The sequence below is a fragment of the Cydia fagiglandana genome, chromosome 24 (assembly GCF_963556715.1).
Source record: "Cydia fagiglandana chromosome 24, ilCydFagi1.1, whole genome shotgun sequence".
Lineage (NCBI taxonomy): Eukaryota > Metazoa > Arthropoda > Insecta > Lepidoptera > Tortricidae > Cydia > Cydia fagiglandana.
In genome coordinates this window covers 9,648,173-9,671,239 of record NC_085955.1, presented here as the reverse complement: position 1 = coordinate 9,671,239, position 23,067 = coordinate 9,648,173, and the positions used below count along the sequence as shown (strand labels likewise).

General features: G+C 35.4%; 1 protein-coding gene across 1 annotated transcript in view; it reads right to left on the bottom strand.

Moving 5' to 3' along the window:
- LOC134676438 (zinc finger protein 808-like) overlaps positions 1-23,067 on the bottom strand; it is a 359,726-nt gene that overhangs the window by 99,831 nt on the left and 236,828 nt on the right. The window lies entirely within an intron of this gene.

Sequence of the window (23,067 nt, the reverse complement as noted above, 5' to 3'; positions counted from 1 at the left end):
TAACAATGCAATTTACGTTTTGTGCTTTGTTTTGTAATTATATTGTTTTTACTTTATTGTTTAATTGTCAATCTATTAACTGGTCAATTAATTTTATACCGGGTGTGGCCTGTAATATGAGCAAAAAATTTAACTGTAGGCTATACTCCTCATACTGACCAACATTTATTTTGTTCAGCTACTTTTAAAAATAACTTGTGGTATGATTTTTAATACACTTTAAAGTTTATTCTAAGACGCAATGTATTGCGAATTTTGTTATGTTTAAGGCGTGACAAGCAACGTCAATCACAATGATATGGCGTGGCGATGGCGTCCATTGAAGATAATATTTATTTTGTATGAAAAATAGGGAGTCTAAATACTTCATAATTTTTAAAAGTTGTTTTACAAAAGTGTCACCGTTTCAGGAGTACAATCTATGTTTTAATTATTTGCTCGTGTTACAGGCCACACCCGGTATACATTATTCTGGTTTCTTCATTAGTTTAATTGAAAAAAGTCTACACTACTACAACAGTACCGTATTCTTTAATAAATAAGTTTGAATTTGTCTATCACAAACTATAATGAAGACACAATAACAAGTGAATGATAACATGGGCATACATCATAGCATCCATAATCTACGTTGGTCGCCTACTATCAACAGAACTGGGGGCCTACCGCGAATACCGATGTTTGCATTGCGTGCATCTATCTCTCTCACTCTAATTACGACTGAATTGGTTACAAAATAACTGTGTTTTTGTCAGAGACATGCGTCAAAGTATACATTTTAAATTTTCACAAATAACTCACTATACTGCAAAACGTAATTCAGACCAAAAAAAGTTGAAAATGTTGCCACTTTTTTACTAGCGCGTCTTGTATTTATGTAAAAATAAGTAAATAAAAGTGCTTATTTGGATCGTAGAAGTAAAATTACTAATAAATAAATTATCTTAGCGTGATTATTTATCAAAATGAATTTACTATTTAACAAACAAATTATTGGAGTGGCAACATTGTCTTACTTTTTTTGGTCTTGAATTACGTTTTGCAGTTTAAGTACTAACGGATTTTATATTGGGTACGGAACCCTAAATACATGCTTCATATGAACAACAGTTTCCTATCGATTATCTCGCTGACATATCGTTTAGATAAGAAATGAGAGGTATTTCATACGACTTATTGAATCGATACGAGTTTGTAAATTGTACCGCCTTAGGCTGTATTTATACAATTTTATGACTAAGGGGTCATCCATTAATTACGTCACACCAATTTCTAGGTTTTTTTACCCCTCCCCCCCCCCTTGTCACACTTGGTCACATTTGGCAAACCCCTCCCCCCCTAGTGTGACGTCACATTTTTTCTACGAAATCGCCAAATCGAATTAAGTAAATACCTAAGTATTATTAATATTTTATCAAAATATTTTTGACGATATAAATATTAGTAATTTTATAACCCAAAACCTCTTAGGAAAGAAAATTAAACGATTAAAAACTATTTTCGTTTTAAAAACTTGTTATTTAAATGTACAGCGAACTAAATAATTTAAATAAATTTTCGGTTACTGATGAAGTTAAAGTGACGTCACAAAGTTTGTGTCTCCCCCCTCCCCCATGTCACAATATGTCACATTTTCTTGACCCCTTGCCTCCCCCTAAACGTGTGACGTAATTAATGGATGACCCCTAACGCCTGAATAAATTTAATTAACCTACTAATAGGCCGCTCATTTCGATTGATTTAATATTTTACTCGGTACGTATCGATTTTTTAAAGTATGTATAGTTCGTTTTTTTAGTATTAGAAATAAGGTAAACAAACTTGATGTGTCTTTTAATTGAAAAACACATTTTAAAAATAAGTTACGGCAGATATGTAACAATTATGGATCTAATAGGATCATTTATATTATTTTGCTTTCATAAGTAATAGTTACTGATATTTAAAAAGCATTTTTCAATTAAAAGACATGTCAAGATCGCTTACCTTCTTGCAAGTTTTTTCTAATGCTAAAAAAAAAAGAAGAAATATAAAGAATTATATAGGCAAAGTGCACAAAGATGCACTGTTTTAATGTCACCTGCATTTGTTATTAAAGCCCTTGGAAGCGTCCCTAAGCTACAATGTTCGCTTACTATAGTGCGGTCTATCAGCTTGATTTCCATCTTTATATTTAAAATAAACAAAGTTCTTTATACCACGTTTGTGGAAAACAAGCTTACGGCCCGCCTGATGGTAAGCGGTCTCAGTAGCCTATGGACGCGTACAGCACCAGGGATGTTACATACGCGTTGCCGACCCTTTCAAAACGTGAGTTCTTTTTTGAAAAACCCTATAAGGTAGCCCCTCAAAAAACCCTCGGCAAACCAAACAAAATACTTTATTTTTTATATTATTTTAAATATTTCTCATTGTAGGGCACGGCTTCATGTCGGCGCTCCACATATACTGCACCACTGTTTCGGTATTTTAGTTAATTTATTTTTAGCTTACTCGGTTTGAGTTTCCGCAAAAACCGACCGAAATGACTGCTAACGATTTCTAATTTTTCATTTAAGTGCCACCCCTAACTAACTGTCAAGTTAGCTTTGTGAATTTGACAGCACTGGGTAGCAAAAATTTAAAAAGGTTATTCTGGCCAGTACGTGCATTGTTCGATATTTAAAAATGTTTTCTAATTTTGTACGCTCATGTTCGCTGTTGTTTATCTCATTTTATTACATAAATGAAGATATGTACTTAACTTGTACTATTTTAAAGATAGTATTTTCATAAGTATTTTTAATGACGCAATAGGTTTATCTTTGAAATTTGACATTAATGATGAAATTGCATGGACATATATATTACTATGTGAAATTTATTTATTATTATATATTTTTATTATTATATCTATGTGAAATTGATGAAATTTCCGCACTTTGTCCGCCTCTAGTGTTTAATATAAAACATAATAAGTAAATGCGCATTTATACCAATAAATAAGTACATATATCAATGCTTAATCGTAAAAATAGAATAAAGCGCAGTAGAACAGGTTAGTATGTTGATCGATTTCAACAGAGGCCTACCGCAAAACATGAAAATCATAATTTCGTTATCTGCCTCTCTATCACTCTTGCAAGTTGCATATTGGCGCGAGAGAGAGGTAGATAACGATATTTCTATTTACGTACCGGCCGTCAGGGTTCCGTGAACATTGCTTACCGAACTCCAGTGCAACGGAACAACATTGGTTCGAAATTTGAATTGACTCGATTCTGTGACGTCACCAATCGATTATCGTGCATTAATCGATAGTCGCGAGTGCGGGCGAATAGTTCTAAACCAATTTACGGTGACCTCAAGACGTGTAGTTAGTATGAATAATATGAAAGCGCGCTTATACTGGTTTTCTGTAACCCAATTCGCTCAAGCTATGTAAGCGTTTGGAACATAACCTAGCGATTACAGTGCAGTACCGTCGTCCAATAATAAGTGGCATTACATAGACCTTATTCTTATACGTATAAGGTGCATCAATAATCAGTTATTTCTAGTACGGGAAATTCTTCCCCTTACAATAAATTTCCATTACAAAATGTACCTTAATGAAATGATTTAAAGTCCATTATTGTATTTTGTGTGTAGATGTACGTATGTATTTAGATACATATTTTATTTGTTTCTGAAACGGTGAGAATTCTGATTTCGATTCCGATATTTTTTTGTATTTATTTTACATATGACCAAATACCTATGTAATACATAGTTTTATATTTATATGACAATATAAGTACCTAGGTATTTAATTAGACTTTCGTGGTGTGTTGTGTGTGAATCAAAATGTTTTTCAAAAGATAAATACCTACTAGATAATAGATATGTACTACTTTAAGTGATAAAATTATGTACTTATCTTCGTACATAATGATAATATGATGTGATATAGAAAATGCTGAGTTAGCGTTTATATACATATTTAAATTGTATATATTATGTAGCTATGTATTAATAAAAATACATACGCACGACCAAAGAATGATAATAATAATTATATATTTTACTTTTATATTCATATTATAATTAACCTAACTTAAGAAGAAAAATAAATAAAGAATTATATATTCCAAGTATTCAATAAATATATTTATAAGTAAGGTGTATTCGGGTAATACCGAATGTCGGATAATTCCGAAATTCAGATGAAAATCACCCTTAATTTAATCATAATAAAAGTCTCTTTTCGGAATTATCCGACAGTTTTCGACATTCGGAATTACCCGAATAAACCTTACCTAAATAAATAGATATTTAGTACCTAACATCCTACTTAAAAAACTAAATAGGTACATAACAATACTTTGTTTAATAAAACTAAAACCGCCTAATGTGTACCGCTCCTACGCACACATTGAAGACGTGTTCGTTTTTCAAATAATCCGAACTTAGCGCCCTTTCCAAATTACACCTTACCACTTTGAGATAAGGTCGAGATTGCATTGGCTTCTATTTTTATTATTAGGTGTGTGTACAATACGTGTACCTATCGGGATTACGGTGTGGTTAATATTATTATTACTTACGTATCGCAGATTTGCTGGAAATTATTAGTAGATTTAATAGTAAAAATTTTGCACGACGGATCTGAAATGTATGGAAAGATCCGCGGATCCGGATCTAGATCCGGATAATTTCATACATTTCGGATCCGGATTGCAAATCCTAATACCATATGCTTTGCTTGGAAAACCATATCTAGCTTTGCTTGGATTTTTCGACCCCGAAAACCCCCATATCAGCAAATTTTATCGAAATCGTTAGAGCCGTTTCCTATATCCCCGATATCCTTACTAAGTTAATATTATAAAGGCGAAAGTGTGTCTGTCTGTCTGTTACCTCTTAAGCCGCTGAACCGATTTAGTTGAAATTTGGTATCAGAGATAGTTTGAGTCCCGGGGAAGGACATAGGATAGTTAAATTTTTATGACGGAAATCATCCCTGAAGAGAGTGCAAAGGGGGGTGGAATTGAAAGAGTTAATGAATTGCCTAATAATTGAAGTAAGCAAAGCGAATTAAATGATTGCTATTAAATTATTGCATTATCGAGGCGCTATACCTACTTTAGCTGCTGTCACTAATTCCACACAGCGGGCAAAAGCTAGTATAAGTAGTATATAATAACAAACAGCCTCTATACCAAATAATCTATACTTTAAAGGTAAGTAATTATAATTAAAAACATACCTACACTATAATTGAAAGGATTACGATAGTAAATATAAATAGAAGTGTCTTGGTGTGTACGCGGCCTAAACAGCAATTTCAGCCAAATGGATACGACGCGGGCCGCGACACACGGGGCGGGTTTGTGTTCCGCAATCATTTTAATATTAAAAATAATTTTATTTTTAATTTTATCATAACCTCTAGCCGCCCAAAGACCTATTAAAAGTTCTCCTGTTCCATTCTAATTTGAACTTTGTGTTGACAAAATCTAGATTTCATTTTGCTTGGCAAGGTTTGACGCATGGGCGGCTAGAGGTTAAATGTATACTATGGATCGATGTTGTCTGGAATATATGAACATTAATATTAAAATACTTAGGGCCATTTGCACCATCCTACTAACCCGAGGTTAAGCGGTTAAACCGTTAACTCAAAGTCAAATTGTACTGGTAACGGTAACTCCAGGTTTAACCGATTAACCCGGGTTAGTGGGACGGTGCGAGCGGTATTTTTAGAACTGTCAAAACGATTTGCTAATATGGAATTTATATGAAACATTACATCGTGACGTCACGGTCAACTCGCCCAAGTTTTTATATTTCTATCCGATTTATTAAATAGAACTTGTGTTTAAAAAGAACTCCTATCTGTCTTTCTAATAATTATCTGGTCCTTTATTTCATGCACGGTGTAAAATAATTTATTTTAAATACAGTACATTAGGTACCCTTTTAATCTATCTATCTAATACCTTTAACGAGTAAGACTTGTTCATACATATATATATTTCGGGCATCTCGGTAACGGCTCTAACGATTTAGATGAAATTGGCTATATGCAGGGACCGAATACCGGTATATTTTTCATACAAACTATACTGCAAAACGTAATTCAAGGCCAAAAAAAGTAAGACAATGTTGCCACTTTTGACTAGCGCGTCTTGTATTTATGTAAAAGTAAGTAAATAAAAGTACTTTTTTTAAAAAGTAGGAGCAGAATTACTAATGAATAAATTATCTTAGCGTGATTATTTATGATTTAGATTTAGATTTCTTTATTTCAAGATGAAAATTACACTATAAATTTGCTACATTCGTCAAAATTATGTTTATCTTCTCATCATGATCGTCAAAAATTACATTATATATTTAAAATAAAAAAGAAAAAAAAAGAATTGAAAAGGAGTTTACTATTTTACAAACAAATTATTGCAGTGGCATCATTGTCTTACTTTTTACAAGCTTTTATTTACTTTCACCTGACCGTTGTCTGTCTGTCTGTGTGTAATCAAATCTTGCAAGTTAAATTTGATTCACTTCCCGTTTTCCGATTGAGCTGAAATTGTGCATGCATGTATAAATCGGGTGACAATGCAATATTATGGTACCATCAAGCTGATCTGATGATGGAGACCGGAGGTGGCCATAGGAACTCTGTGATGAAACAACGCAACCTAATCGTGTTAGGGGTTTTTAGAATTGTCTCGATGAGTATTAATTGTCTGTCGTAAGAAAAGTACAGTCAGCGATAAAAGCTTGTACCAAAAATTTTTGCCAAAAACTTATTGACGACTACATTCTACAGATTATTAAATATTTTCGTAATGCACAGAACAAAGAGTGTAGAAACCGCCCCGTGTGGCCGCCGTGACCCGCTCGCTCCAAATGAATGTGCGCGGCCCGCGCCACACGGGCCGGTTTTACCTAATTGTGTTATGCCATTATAATTAATTCTTTGTTATTTTTGGAAAGATTATTGTAACTATCAAAAACCGGGCAAGTGCGAGTCGGACTCGCGCACGAAGGGTTCCGTACCATAATGCAAAAAAAAACAAAAAAAAAGCAAAAAAAAAACGGTCACCCATCCAAGTACTGACCACTCCCGACGTTGCTTAACTTTGGTCAAAAATCACGTTTGTTGTATGGGAGCCCCATTTAAATCTTTATTTTATTCTGTTTTTAATATTTGTTGTTATAGCGGCAACAGAAATACATCATCTGTGAAAATTTCAACTGTCTAGCTATCACGGTTCGTGTGATACAGCCTGGTGACAGACGGACGGACGGACAGCGAAGTCTTAGTAATAGGGTCCCGTTTTACCCTTTGGGTACGGAACCCTAAAAACATTACGATGTAAAAAGATGCAAGTCTCGCAATGCAATTATTTTACTACAAAGATGTTTTGAGATGTAATGTGAACCCAAGTCGGTTATTTTAGTCAGTGCCAGGGGGTGTTAAACTGTATCAATAAGATATCTTTAATTTTTGTATGAGAATAATTGCATTGCGAGACTTGCATCTTTTTACATGTAATATGTTTTTGATGCTCATCACAGGGCCTACCGCGAAACACGAAAATCGAACTGAATTCTGCCTCCGATTGATAGACAGGCAGACAACTAAATTTCATTTTTACCTACATTCATTGCATAATATTGCATTTTAAATAGGTTACTTTAGACGAATTCAGGTCGCTAATTACTCTTTAAAAACGTACTTAATTAAGAGATGACGTCACTAAATATTGTGATGAATACACAAATAGGTATAGGTATTATGAGTTTTTGCCTTTTTGCTTATTTTTAATAATGGAATGACGTATGGCCTTGTTTTTTAAGGTGACCACTGACGAGCCTTTCAACAGTCCAAATAGCGTGGCTGCAATCCAAAATCGGTCCGTGAATGATAATAACGTACAATGTTCAATATTAGGATGCCGTCCATTTGGATGAATCCATTGTAACGCTACGTCTTACGTAGGCGAACAACGCGCGAACGCGGCGCGGCGCGGCGCGGCGAAATCAATCCTTTGATGCCCATAGAAGTGTCCTACGTAAGCGATCTCGTTGCGAACGCGGTGCGGCGCGATTTGCACGCGAATGTGTCAGGCGGCGCGGCGCGGCGCGGCGCGGCGGCGGCCGCTTTCGCCGCGCCGCGCCGCGCCGCGTTCGCGCGTTGTTCGCCTACGTAAGACGTAGCGTAACGGCATACATTTGGAAGGCTCGTCAGCTTACGCGTAAAGGGACCCACTGATTAACAGTCCGCCGGACGGTATCGGCCTGTCAGTTGTTCGGAACTGTCAAAATTTTGTTTTAACTAACAGGCCGATACCGTCCGGCGGACTGTTAATCAGTGGGGCCCTTAAGGTCAATGTGGATAATTCCGTCATAGGGACTATTCCGTCCACTAGCGTTTTTCTCGAACAACTTGATAATTTCGTCGACAAAGCGGCGATTGCTTTTAGTTTCAGCAAAGGATATGGTTTTTTTCGTACGATTGACAATCAAAGCAATATACGGTCGTGGACGGAATAGCCCCTATGACGGAATTAGCCACATTAATTTTATTTAATAAAAAACATTTATAAAAAACCGCCCAATTGCGAGTAGGACTAGCGTTTCTAGGGTTCCGTAGCGTGAGTCGGACTTATGACTCATGCTTGACTGCACATTTCTAATAGGTTTTCCTGTCATCTATAGGTAAAGAACTATTTTGAGTATTTTTTTTTAATTTTAGACCCAGTGGTTTCGGAGATAAAGGGGGGGAGGAATAGTATTTTTTTTGTTATTTTCTTAAATAACTTCGAACCTTCGAATTATATAAAAAATATGTCCATCTTTGGGTCACTAATTTACATATGTGTACCAAATTTCAACTTAATTGGTCCAGTAGTTTCCGAGAAAATAGGCTGTGACAGACGGACAGACAGACAGACGCACGAGTGATCCTATAAGGGTTCCGTTTTTCCTTTTGAGGTACGGAACCCTAAAAATGGTGTTAAACCCCGAAGTAAGTGGGCCGTACTGAAAGTTTCCGGATTCTGATTGAATTAATTTACTTAATTAGCACAAAACGTGCCTATGTCGAAAATTTAAAGAGCCTGCACTTCGGGGAGTGTGCCCAAGAGCTACACGAGCTTATACCACCGTCCCCATTCTACCATCGGACTTTTAGACGCACGGCCGGTTTCCATCCTTACTTGGTAGATATTCCACCAATTCGCACGAAGCGCTTTGCTTCTACTTTCCTTATGCGCACTGCCAAGGAATGGAATTCCTTACCGGCGTCTATATTTCCGTGTTCTTATAACCCGGCAACCTTCAAATCAAGAGTGAACAGGCACCTTCTGGGCGAGCTCGCTCCATCGTAGGCCACGTCTACGCCTCGGCTAGTCTGTGGCCATGAGTAAGCCCATTCATAAAAAAAAAAAAAGCCATATATACAGTCACCTGCAATAATATGTTACACAACGAAGGCCGCGAAAATATCTGACACGATCTTATTTGTAGAGCCATAAGAGCGTGTCACATTTTGCGAAGAGTAACATATTATTGCAGTTGACTGTACTGAAAAACGTTGTACAATACACGTGTGAAAAGATAATTAGCAACTCGTGTCGATTTATCGCTACTCGTTGCAAATTTTCCTACTTTTCGCACTCGTATCGTAATAATAATTATAGTCGCACCAATAAAAGTCGCAGCGGATTTGATAGCCCACGCAGTGTAAGTGTTATTTATACGTCATGATTTCATAGAAGTTTGACGTTTAAAATGACACTTGCACTGCGTGGGCTATCAAAATCGCTGCAGAATTTTTACGGTCTAACTCTAATAATAATGCAAACGTAGCAAATAGCACTTAATAATCGCAATAACCTATTAAAATATTATATTAATACAGGTAATGTTTTTTAGGAGCAACTCCGCGCAGTCGGTTAGCGGAGGGTATAAACGGAATTCATTGAAATATATTCCAGTAAAAAGTGGACAGGGGAAACTGTGGAGTCGACTTGGAGTGTGAACATTTTGTTTAGTAACAAGTTAAGGATGAGTCACGTTATAGTTCGTTTTTTTTACCATTAGAAATAAGGTAAACAATCTTGATGTGTCTTTTAATTGAAAAACACATTTTAAAAATAAGTTACGGCAAATATGTAACAATTATGAATCTAATACGATCATTTATATTCTTCTGCTTTCATAAGTAATAGTTTTTGATATTTAAAAAGCGTTTTTCAATTAAAAGACATGTCAAGATCGCTTACCGTTTTGCAAGTTCTTTCTAATGTTAAAAAAATTAACTATATGTCCACCGGACACTCCAATAGCATTTATTTGGTTGATATATCCTACTGATCTCATGAATGTAAAATTATACCCTAATAAGGCCCAGCATACAAATGATAATACCAGAATTTGCCACTGAAATTTGAACCTTTAGTGCGGGGAATAGATATGTCATGATATGCGATCACGTGATACTTTATATAGAAAACGATGCGCCGGATACGGCCCGATCTATCGTGACTCATCCTTTAAGTTAGCATTAGAAACATATAAATTTACTTATACGTATATTCTTAATTCTATCCTGAGAGACACTTATGCATCACACTCAACTGACCATTTAAGCAACTACTGGACTGCTCTAAAGGGGCCCACTGATAAACAGTCCGCCGGACGGTATCGGCCTGTCAGAACAAAATTTTGATAGTTCCGGACAACTGACAGGCCGATACCGTCCGGCGGACTGTTAATCAGTGGGCCCCTTAAAATTCTAGAGTTAGACCAAATGATTTTGATAGCCCAGGCAGTGCAAATGTTATTTTAAACGTCAAACTTCTATGAAATTACGACGTATAAATAGTACTTACACTGTGGGCTATCAAAATCGCTGCAGATTTCTCTTGGTCTAACTCTTTTAAAAATTAAATTAAAACATAAAACAGACATTTCTTGGTCTAACTCTATTAAAAAAGCTGGCGGCGACCTCGCACAACGTATCAGCATTGCGATACAGCGAGGAAATGCCGCCAGCATTCTTGGTACAATGCCTCAGGGGCCTATTTTATTTAGATTTACGCTAGTTATTAATTTCGTTAAGTAGTACCAGTATAATAGTACATTTCGATGCTAGTGCGGAAGGTATGTCATTACTTCACGAGTACCGAGATATCTTGCCACGAGCCGCAGGCGAGTGGCAAGACTCGGGACGAGTTAAGAATGACATTTCCGCACGTGTATCGAACGACGTTTTTTAATACAGTTGCGAAAAAATAAGAAAAACATTGTTAATCGTACACTAAACAAAAGTGGTAACAGTGACAGCTCGGTTAGACGTCATCTTTAAGTATATTATATCTATGGGCGTTTGGCAGCTATTCCGTTCCATTCAGTCAACTTATAAAGAACGGAATTTTCAATATTGAATATTAAAAAATAAACGTGTTATAATGATGAAGAGGTAAATAATTAAATATGAAATATTTAATATTTTTCGTATTATTACATTAACGGTAGGTTTTTATGCTGATTACGACGTTTAAAGGAAACTAATATTAACACTCATCAATAAGTAGTCGTGAATTGGAACAAGTGTAAATTTAAAAAAATTGGAAAAGTAAAAAGCACTAGTTCGAGATAACCAACTTTCCGCACGCTAAACAGCTACGTAAAGTAGCACTTTTTGAGCAACTGTATTAAAAATGTTTTTTTTTTTTATAAATTAAAAAATTAAAACATAAATTGCGTATCTATTCCCTTCTCTGTTCCACCCATCCTTTCCCTCGAAAAGCCTCGGCGACAAAAGTTTTAATTATATCTCTAGCTCCCTCCCTCCGCGTACGGCGACGTATAGTGCCGTCTCGCTCGCACACCAGACCGCTCTAGGTTTTGTATTCGGACTTTTTATAAGATTGTGTTATTGGGGATAGATGATTTTAACCGATTACGGCGCGTTTAGGAGGGTTATGTGTTTAGTAGGGATGTACCGACTAGTCGGGATAGCCGACTATCCGGCCTCATTTGTAGTCGGCGATTAGTCGGCACTTTATAAGTAAATCATAAATCATCTAGGTATTTTTCGTGATAAACTTAGTGTACATACAAAAGTAACATGCAAGGCTTTTTATACAAACATAATTACAAATTGTTTACCACGAAATGGGCTCGCCTCAGCATAATGCTGACCCGAGAGTCGGCGCTGGTCTTCCGGCGAGTCCATTTTGGTGGACAGAAAAACAGGGCAAAAAGAAATAAACTGCAAATAATTGCCATAAGCTTTTCACCTATTTCACCCAAAATCCTATCTATAGTTAATTTTTTTAGCATTAGAAAGAACTTGCAAGAAGGTAAGCGATCTTGCTTGACACGTCTATTAATTGAAAAACGCTTTTTAAAAATCAGTAACTATTATTTATGAAAGCAGAAGAATATAAATGATCGTATTAGATTCATAATACATATTTGCCGTAACTTATATTTAAAATGTGTTTTTCAATTAAAAGACGCATCAAGATTGTTTACCTTATTTATAACGCTAAAAAAACGAACTATATGGTGCTTACGAAAACTTGTGTTCAAAGTATTGACCGTGTGGTCGCTTTCTCATATCCAATTGTCCGGTTATCGTATGAAATATAGCCTTAGGTTTTTTTTGTAGCGATACTATCATGTGATGAATAGCGTGACGAAAGGGGTAAAACGACTGTTTTTAAGTGTATCTGAACCGAACTTAGACAAACTAATGATCTGGCAGACTAGCCAAATCAATAATCAATAGTCGGTACATCACTAGTGTTTAGGATTAATTAGTGAAAAAACCGGTCAAGTGCGAGTCGGACTCGCGCACGAAGGGTTCCGTACCATTACGCAAGAAAAGGCAAAAAAACACGTTTGTTGTATGGAAGGCCCACTTAAATATTTATTATACTGTATTTCAAATAAATTATTATACACCATGCATGAAATAAAGCACAAGATAATTATTAGAAAAACACAGATAGGAGTTATTTTTAACACAAATTAATAAATCGGATAGAAATATAAAAAAGTGTGTGAGTTGACTAGGGTTGCCAACCGTACTATATTATATAGTATTGTACTATATTTTGGCTCTCTGTACTATATATTTTTGGAAAAATATATAGTACGCTTAAATACTATATTTTTGATCAAACGTAAATTAAGAAAGAAAGAAAGAAAATACATTTATTTACGTCAACCAACCAGTTAAATTACAAATTTTATATCGACACATAGACGTTAAATAGGACCCCCACTCAGCGTAATGCTAATTACACCTATGTTTAGTATTTTATCTAAAAAGGTACTATATTTTTGATGCCTTATTCTGGAAAACACTATATTCCACCAAAAAAAAGTTGGCAACCCTAGAGTTGACCGTGACGTCACGATGTAATGTTTATATAAATTCCGTATTAGCAAATCGTTTTGACAGTTCTAAAAACATAAGTAGGAATACCATATTAAACATTTGATTTTATTCGCTTAATTTCAGTGTATTTTTATGTATCTGTGTCGATTGAGTAGATTTTATTGGTTCTATTTTTATGGGAGCCATAAACCTGGCAGTCCGGACAAATATGCTGTTAAAACAAGTGCGAGCCGGACTCGCGCGGTGAGGGTTCCGTGTCTAACTTAAGTACAGAACAGGGTTCGGAAACGTTTTTTTGCAAAAACTTGTAAAATAACCATATTTTTCGAATTATTTTAAACTCGAAACGCAGGACTCAGTAGTTTATTTAGGTTACGGTTTCGTATTATTAGATTACCCAATTAGGAATGAAATAAATAAGAAATAATTTACAAAGAACGAAATAATACCGTTTTCGTTCCCATACAAAAAATGTATCCGAACCATAGAAGTAGCATCCTATAGAAGTGGTATACGCGTGCCTCCGTGAGGGACAAAGACAAAACATAGGCAAATGCGACACTGTGATTGGTCGAATTCATTTGTTGCCCACCATTATCAATACTAAAAAAAAGGTGGGGAACAAATAAAATGTAAGACAAGGACAAACAATAATAGCGCTTTGTGATTGGTCGAATTCATTTGTTGCCCACCATTATCAATACTAAAAAAAAGGTGGGGAACAAATAAAATGTGAGACTGTGACAAGGACAAACAATAATAGCGCTTTCGCTGCTACTCCTACTGAAAGATACATAAGACTATCCCGTTCTATCAGTTATCCCACCACTCATGCCCAATTCAGTTTAATACTAGATTCATGATCCGAACCCTGGTACAGAATAACCCCCTTATTCATAAACGTTTACTAAAGTTGACAAGCCGATAATAATCGTTTGTCCCTTTCCGACGTATTGGTATGATGGAAAGGGACAAACGATTATTATCGGCTTGTCAACTTTAGTAAACGTTTATGAATAAGGGGGTAAATAAATAGTACTACAGTACAGAAATATCTATATATAGCAAAAGAAAACAGAAATATAAACAGAGATAAACAATAGGCGGTCTTAAGGTGGCCACTGACGAGCCTTCCAACAGTCCGAATAGCGTGGCTGCAATCCAAAATCGGTCCGTGAATGTCAAAAACGTACAACGTTTAATATTAGGATGCCGTCCATTTGGATGAATCCATTGTAACGGCATCCATTTGGAAGGCTCGTCAGTGGCCTGCTTTATCGCTGAAAAGCATAGCAATATTATTGCGTATTATAGTTTTCAAATACCTAAAATCTAATGTCCAACGTAGATCAATAAATAAGTAGAGTAGATGCGATTGCTATGAAGAATTAATAATTTCGTCCGCCACCCACTTTTGGTGCTAAATCGGATAAAGCTTTGCTCCGCACTTTGTGTCGAACGGTTTTGATGCTTTTATTATTTTTAAATGACTTGTATTTGGTAATGGTCTGACTTGTATTTTATTGTAACATTTGGATTTACTTATGTACATGACTTTACAACAAAATAAATGAAATGAAATTTTTAAACGAGGTCGAACGAGTTTTATTGCATATAATTTAGCAACAACAGTAAGACATTTGTTTGGTATTTCGTTTTTTAGCATGCTATAGTTATTTAGCACTATTGAAATAGTGAATTCATGGGTGGGTATAGAGAGAAGTACAGATTAAATGTTTTTCACGAAATACAATTAAACCTTTTTAACTGTCGATTTATTCTATTCAGAATAATAAAATTAAATAAGTATGTACATTACACGTCATGATTTAAGTTTATTTTATTTAGTAATAATATTAGATTACTACATATTTTAATAGCGATCATGTCATAAATTCAAATATTTCATGTAAATATCTGAATACTTAAAATGTTTATTGAATTTCGTTATTATTAAATAAATGAACCTGGATTTGAATATTTTAAACCCTATACTTGCATCTTGATAATTTTTACATCCATACTTAAATGCAACAATTGTAGTTTACAAATATCAATAATAGTTGGTCGTCGTACACAGCAGGTCAATATTGTGTCTATGCCAACGTGCACGTCCCTAAGCACAACACACGTGCCGCTTACCAACTAGCGGCACGGTGTCCACTGTGTCCTTAGCACTACTACACATTTAAATTTAAAACGAACAAATACTACTTTAAAAATTGTTTAATCTTTTAAAATTAGGTGAAACATTGTTAGTTATAAATAAAATTTATAATAATTATGAGAAAATTTATAAAAAAATAAAATATGAAAACACAGTGTCAAGAATTGTTGCGTTTTGAATGACGCGTAAGTCAAATGCAAAGTTAAATTTACCGTCCGCTTTATTAGCTTTAACCCTTATTTATACATAAATAGGGTTGACATTTGTGCGTTTTAAAATTATTGGGAGGTATGTATATATTGGCAAGATGGTACACATTCAAATTTTTTATGTGTGCGTGCCGTGTATAAGCTGGAATGTCTTCCATTTTGTTTGTTAGCTTAGTGTGGATGCGGTTTCAATGACATATGTGCTTTATTGACAATAATATGTGTGTTAACGTTTTTGAAAAGTTTTTATTCATTTCTTTACCGACTGATATTCGGATTCTTTTTAGGGTTCCGTACCCAAAGGGTAAAACGGGACCCTATTACTAAGACTTCGCTGTCCGTCCGTGCGTCCGTCTGTCTGTCACCAGGCTGTATCTCACGAACCGTGATAGGTAGACAGTTGAAATTTTCACAGATGATGTATTTCTGTTGCCGCTATAACAACAAATACTAAAAACATTATAAAATAAAGATTTAAGTGGGGCTCCCATACAACAAACGTGATTTTTGACCAAAGTTAAGCAACGTCGGGCGTGGTCAGTACTTGGATGGGTGACCGTTTTCTTTTTGCATTTTTTTCCGTTTTTTTTTGCTTTATGGTACGGAACCCTTCGTGCGCGAGTCCGACTCGCACTTGCCCGGTTTTTTGATAAACATTATTGCATGTAAGAATACGACTTACAACTAAAATGTATAAAATATAAATAAAATATCGGTATATCGGTAGTACCAAGCGATCCAAGCGAGGTTAACAACCCCTCCCCCCAACCCCCTTATTCATAAAACTTTACGAACCTAAATTAGTTAAAGTATGTTTTATCCCTTTCTTACAAATACATACAAAGTGAAACAAACTAGTCATAGTTTAAATACAGAATTTCAGATTACAGAAAAATTATAATAAATAAATATGATTAAAAAAAACGATTCAAAGTTTAAATCAGGTGCATTTTCAAGTTTTGATATTCACCTCACCAGTCATACAAAAAATTACAAATCAAATATTGGTAGGTATTTTTAATTTTTAGTTTTAGTTAAATATTTTAATTGTAGTTAGTTTTAGTTTTATATTCCTGTTTAATGTCTTTTAGTAATTTAAATTTATATTAATAAATAATTATTCAAGAAAAGATGTATTTTCCATAATTTGTTTATTTTTAATCAAATATTTAAAATACATAATAATAATAATAACGCCGTGTCCATAAGAGCCAGCGTTCGGCGCACGCACACAGACGCGAGTTGCGCATGTGTGCGCATAAATGATGGCTGTACGACGCGGGGTTAGGAAGTGATAGATATGGCTAAAAGTAATAGATAGTATAGAGGGGTCCTGTCATTGTGAATTTTGTAGTCACAGTACATTTACTGCCATCTATCGACACACGACTAAAACTCAAAATGAAAACGTATAAAATTATTAAAAAAACCGGGCAAGTGCGAGTCGGACTCGCGCATGAAGGGTTCCGTACCATAATGCAAAAAAAAAAAACAAAAAAAAAAACGGTCACCCATCCAAGTACTGACCACTCCCGACGTTGCTTAACTTTGGTCAAAAATCACGTTTGTTGTATGGGAGCCCCATTTAAATCTTTATTTTGTTCTGTTTTTAGTATTTGTTGTTATAGCGGCAACAGAAATTCATCATCTGTGAAAATTTCAACTGTCTAGCTATTCATCGTAGCTATTCATCAGCACGGTTCGTGAGATACAGCCTGGTGACAGACAGACGGACGGACGGACGGACGGACGGACAGCGAAGTCTTAGTAATAGGGTCCCGTTTTACCCTTTGGGTACGGAACCCTAAAAATGAATATATTTGGATAAATAATTTTATTATTTCTTTACAATTTTGATCCATGTTCATTCACTGATATATATATGTGTTAAAATTGTTAATGAAACGGTGTCGTCACGCCATCTAGCCGATTATAGGCTAAAGGTGTGTGCGCCATCTATCCGAGAATGACTTTTTCTTGATTTCCGAGGCACGTTTTTTCCCTAGACTATAAAGTCTACCACTCATCATCATCATCATCATCATCATACATATCATATCATATATATCATGTACAGCTTGGCAAAAAAGAGTAGAAATTAAAAAGTGGCAACACTGTAGTGTCGTCCCTTTCAAACTAATATATATAAGAAAACGGGACGACACTACAGTGCTGCCACTTTTTAATTTCTACTCTTTTTTGCCAAGCTGTATATCATAGTCATACGAAGTTACATATGTCTTTGATATTGCTGATTATTAATTGCTGTGAAATTGTAGATTTTTGCGAATTTTTGATCTTTTATCGACAATTCAAATAACTTGAGCTAGGAAGGTATTTTTTCGAATTAATATACATTGCAGTCAAAAACAAATATTTGTTTTTAACACGAAACCCGGTTCTTATAAATTAAAACTAAAGTTATATCTAGAAATAATGTAAGTAAATAAAATGATTATGAAATCATATGATTACTTAGGGGTCATCCATTAATTACATCACACGTTTAGGGGGAGGGAGGGGGTCAAGAAAATGTGACATATTGTGACATGGGGGAGGGGGGAGACACAAATTTTGTGACGTCACTTTAACTTCATCAGTAACCGAAAATTTATTTAAATTATTTTATTCGCTGTACATTTAAATAACAAGTTTTTAAAACGATAATCGTTTTTATTCGTTTAATTTTCTTTCCTAAGCAGTTTTGGGTTATAAAATTACTAATACTTAGGTACTTACTTAATTCGATTTGGCGATTTCGTAAAAAAAATGTGACGTCACACTAGGGGGGAGGGGTTTGCCAAATGTGACCAAGTGTGACAAGGAAGGGGGAGGGGTCAAAAAACCTAGAAATTCGTGTGACGTAATTAATGGATGACCCCTTACCTACCTATATAAAACCAATCCTTACCTACATTAATAAAATGGTTAAAAAAACATTGTTTTAATTAAATCAACCTTATCATAGTAAATCAAATCTGTAATAAAGATTTTAAGGGATTTCAGTTTGCGATGATTTTCCGGAATGTTTTTTATTGATTCATCTTTACAACAAATTAAGCACAAATGAGTAACATCAAAAAGATTAAAAACTAAAATTATAAAACACCTAAAATTAAAAACTAAACTAATCTAAATTAAAATTGAATGTTTTTGACCCAAATATATTAAATTATTGTACGTTCGTGTCTGTCCGTTCGTACGTCTGTTGAAGCGCACCGAATGTTAAAAACATGATAATTCACGGCGCAAACACTAAAGTCACTAAACTGACGATTTTACTGCGTACAGTCAGCAGCAGAAGATGCTAAGCGGGCGAGGTGTTCAAAATGATCTTGACGCGACTTTATTGTTAAGAGAATAAGAGCGTGTCAAGGTAATTTTGAACACCTCGCCCGCTTAGCAACTTCTGCTGACTGTACTCTTACATGGACGCCATCCACATGCACTGGCAACAGTAGATTGTTAAGGGGCCCACTGATTAACAATCCGCCGGACGGTATCGGCAGTGGGGAGACACTCCTGACTTCGGTCGAACTCGGCTCCGTTCGGCTCAGCATTGCTCCGAGCAATTATTAGGGTTGGCACTACTTGACTTCCTTACGCGAGCACGACCACAGATAAGATAATCACTTGAATTTTGACAACCCTAAATAGCCGAAAGGGATAGTGCCATATATTAGAAAGGGATAGCATGATTCGACCCTGAATCGCTGTCAAACTTCGGGTTTGTAGGAAGTGTCCTTTCTGTACTATTATTTCTTCTATGGTATCGGCCTGTCAGTTGATCAGAACTGTCAAAATTTTGCTCTAACTGACAGGCCGATACCGCCCGGCGGACTGTTAATCAGTGGGCCCCTTTAACTAAGGGATGAAAGGCACTCATTTCTCCAGAGGTTGTTTGGCGCTCGAACGCAGTGATAGCGCCAATATTCCGAGGCTGAAATGATGCCTTTCATCCGAGTTAAACACTCTACTTTTCATTTCGAATACGAAGAAAGTAAAATGCATGTGTATTTTAAAAACATGACTAAGTACAATTTTTTTGCAAGAATTGTTGTTGTTGTCATATTTGAGGGTCAATTAACAATTTCTAGGCAAAAGTATCGTTATTTATGGAATGGGGAGTCAAATATCAGAATGGAAATTGTATAACAAATCCATTTATACCCAAATTTCAATTGTTTATCGTAAAAATATGTATTAATAAAATCATACTTGGAACCTAAAGAGCATTTTATTTCTAAAAGGTGTGCAGAAACGTATCATTTTCTGCACACCTTTTAGAACAACAATGACCCTCTTTCAGAACATGAGAAATAAAAAAACCGGGCAAGTGCGAGTCGGACTCGCGCACGAAGGGTTCCGTACCGTAATGCAAAAAAAAAGCAAAAAAAAATACGGTCACCCATCCAAGTACTGACCACTCCCGACGTTGCTTAACTTTGGTCAAAAATCACGTTTGTTGTATGGGAGCCCCATTTAAATCTTTATTTTATTCTGTTTTTAGTATTTGTTGTTATAGCGGCAACAGAAATGCATCATCTGTGAAAATTTCAACTGTCTAGCTATCACGGTTCGCGAGATACAGCCTGGTGACAGACGGACAGCGAAGTCTTAGTAATAGGGTCCCGTTTTACCCTTTGGGTACGGAACCCTAAAAATGAACTTATTAATTAACCTTTTTTCTCCAAAGTCGGTAATAATATAACAGCGATGCACCTTGGCCACATTCCAATAACCAGCTCTGATAATATGCCAAGTTTAGAAAACATTCTGCCATATAATAATGTTCCTGGGAAATTCAAGATTTTCATTATTATTTAAATTAATAGCTTTTGCCCGCGACTTCGTCTGCGTGGAATTAATAACAGCAGCTAAAGTAGGTATAGCGCCTGGATAATGCTAATAGTAATACGAGCAAATAATTAAAACATGGATTGTTCTCCTCAAAGGGTGCCACTTTTATTCAACAACTTAAAAAATATAAAGTATGTATTTTTTAAATCATTTGTTTACAAACAATATATATACAGTGGTACAACTAAACGAAATTAATGACTAGCTTAAATCTAAAATAGGCCCCTGAGGCATTGTACCAAGGATGCTGGCGGCATTTCCCCGCTGTATCGCAATACTGATACGTTGTGCGAGGTAGCCGCCAGCTCTTCGGTCACCAGTTACGTCAACCAGACGCTTCGCGATTTCTGCGAACAACTTACGCGCGCTGGGACCCCATGGACCTAGAGTTTCAACTCCAAATGGTACAAAATGGTACTCTCTACCGAGGCTCTTATATTTGTTACGTTTAAGTATGTATTTAGACTTCCTATTTTTCATACAAAATAAATATTATCTTCAATGGACGCCATCGCCACGCCATATCATTGTGATTGACGTTGCTTGTCACGCCTTAAACATAACAAAATTCGCAATACATTGCGTCTTAGAATAAACACTAAAGTGTATTAAAAATCAAACCACAACTTATTTTTAAAAGTCGCTGAACAAATGATGGTCAGTATGACTATGAGGAGTACAGCCTACAGTTAAATTATTTGCTCGTGTTTTAATATAATATAAATTAATATAATACATATACCTACCGGGTGTGGCCTGTACATCACCCGGTATATTATATTAATTTCTTTCAGTAATACCACTGTATATATCTTGTTTGTAAATAAATGATTTTATTTATTATTTGTTTATTTAAACATGTATTTATTATACACAAATATTTTCCTATTCCTATTCGCTATCGTCTGAAGTGAAGATGAAACATTGACCGACAGACCTTGGCGGCGGCCTCGGACGTTTTTTTACCTATTAGCATTATTAATTAGTATACACGTTGTATAATACGATACCATGGATTAGCTTCTAAGTTCAACTATACTGCCTTATTCGAACTTCAAGATATTCACAAGAGACGACACGTACTAGATCCATTCAAGATACGTTATATATAGTTTAGATATCAACTAGTTCTCTTTTGCAGCGCAATTCGGGCAACCAATCAGCCGTATTCGAACAATGAGATACGTCAAATACTTACTAGATATTGAAACGATATGTATTAGATATGTCAGTGTCAAACAAGTGTCAAAAGTGACGTATTTGTTTGAAGAAACGTCAATTTTGACACTCGTTTAACACTGACATGACATGTCTAATCCATATCTTTTTTTTAAATAAGTAACTATCGTTAAATTTAATCCCCATTATTTAGCTGTGGCGCTAGTGTGCACGTTGATGGGCTCTTACTAAAAAATAACTGCATTCCCGTTGCCAGGGAGGTTTTGGAATTATACTGAGCAACTTTTACTATGGGGCCACCCGGAAAACGCGAAAAAAAAATTTGACTGTTTCATACTCGTACATTTTGGCTGACCTTGATTTTGTATGGGAAGGTATTTTTTTTTCGCGATTTCGTGTTTGGTCCCATAGTAAAAGTTGCTCAATGTAATCCCAAAACGTCTATGTTATTGTAATTTTTATAAATTTAAAATATGTATAACAACAAAAACTAGAAACTAAACTGGAACTAAGTAGTAACATAGAATTATGTAAAACAAATATAAAAATTAAAAACAAACTACATATAGGCACAACTCAACATGCTATCATATAATATCATCCCCATTACAAAAAGACGCGTGTCCAATATTCACCATTTAAAAATCAACCTTAAACAAAAAGTAATAAGGTTGAAAGTTAAATGTAGTTAAGTATTTTGCCATCGTAAGGTATAAATGTGCGGTGTGCCGTTAGCTCGACTCGCCCTTGACTTATGATACGAAAAACTAAAACAAGTGCGAGTCGGACTCGCCCACCGAGGGTTCCGTACTTTTTACTATTTGTTGTTAATAGAAGAAACAGATATACCTACGTCATCTGCGAAAATTTCAACTGTCTTGCTATCACGGTTCATGCCTGGTCACAGACAGGCAGACGGAAGGACAGACGGACAGTGTAGGGTCCCGTTTTTATCTTTTGGGTACGGAACCCTAAAAACTGGTCCAAAAAAACACGTTCAAAAACCAGAAATTTGTGAGAATCCAGAGCGATGATTACTTCTGTCATTTAATTGGATTGTCATCATTTAAGTTTAATTTTTAATTCAATAACATACTTGTTTAATAGGATTGAAAATATTGAGACATATTCGGAGCATTTCATGATATTGTCTATGATCTATGATTTTTCCCGTACAAACGCGAATTTTCAGAAGATTTGCAGGTGTAAGAATTTCCTTTTCACCACACCAGCTCGGAAAGGCTTACTTTGCACTTTCAAAACTG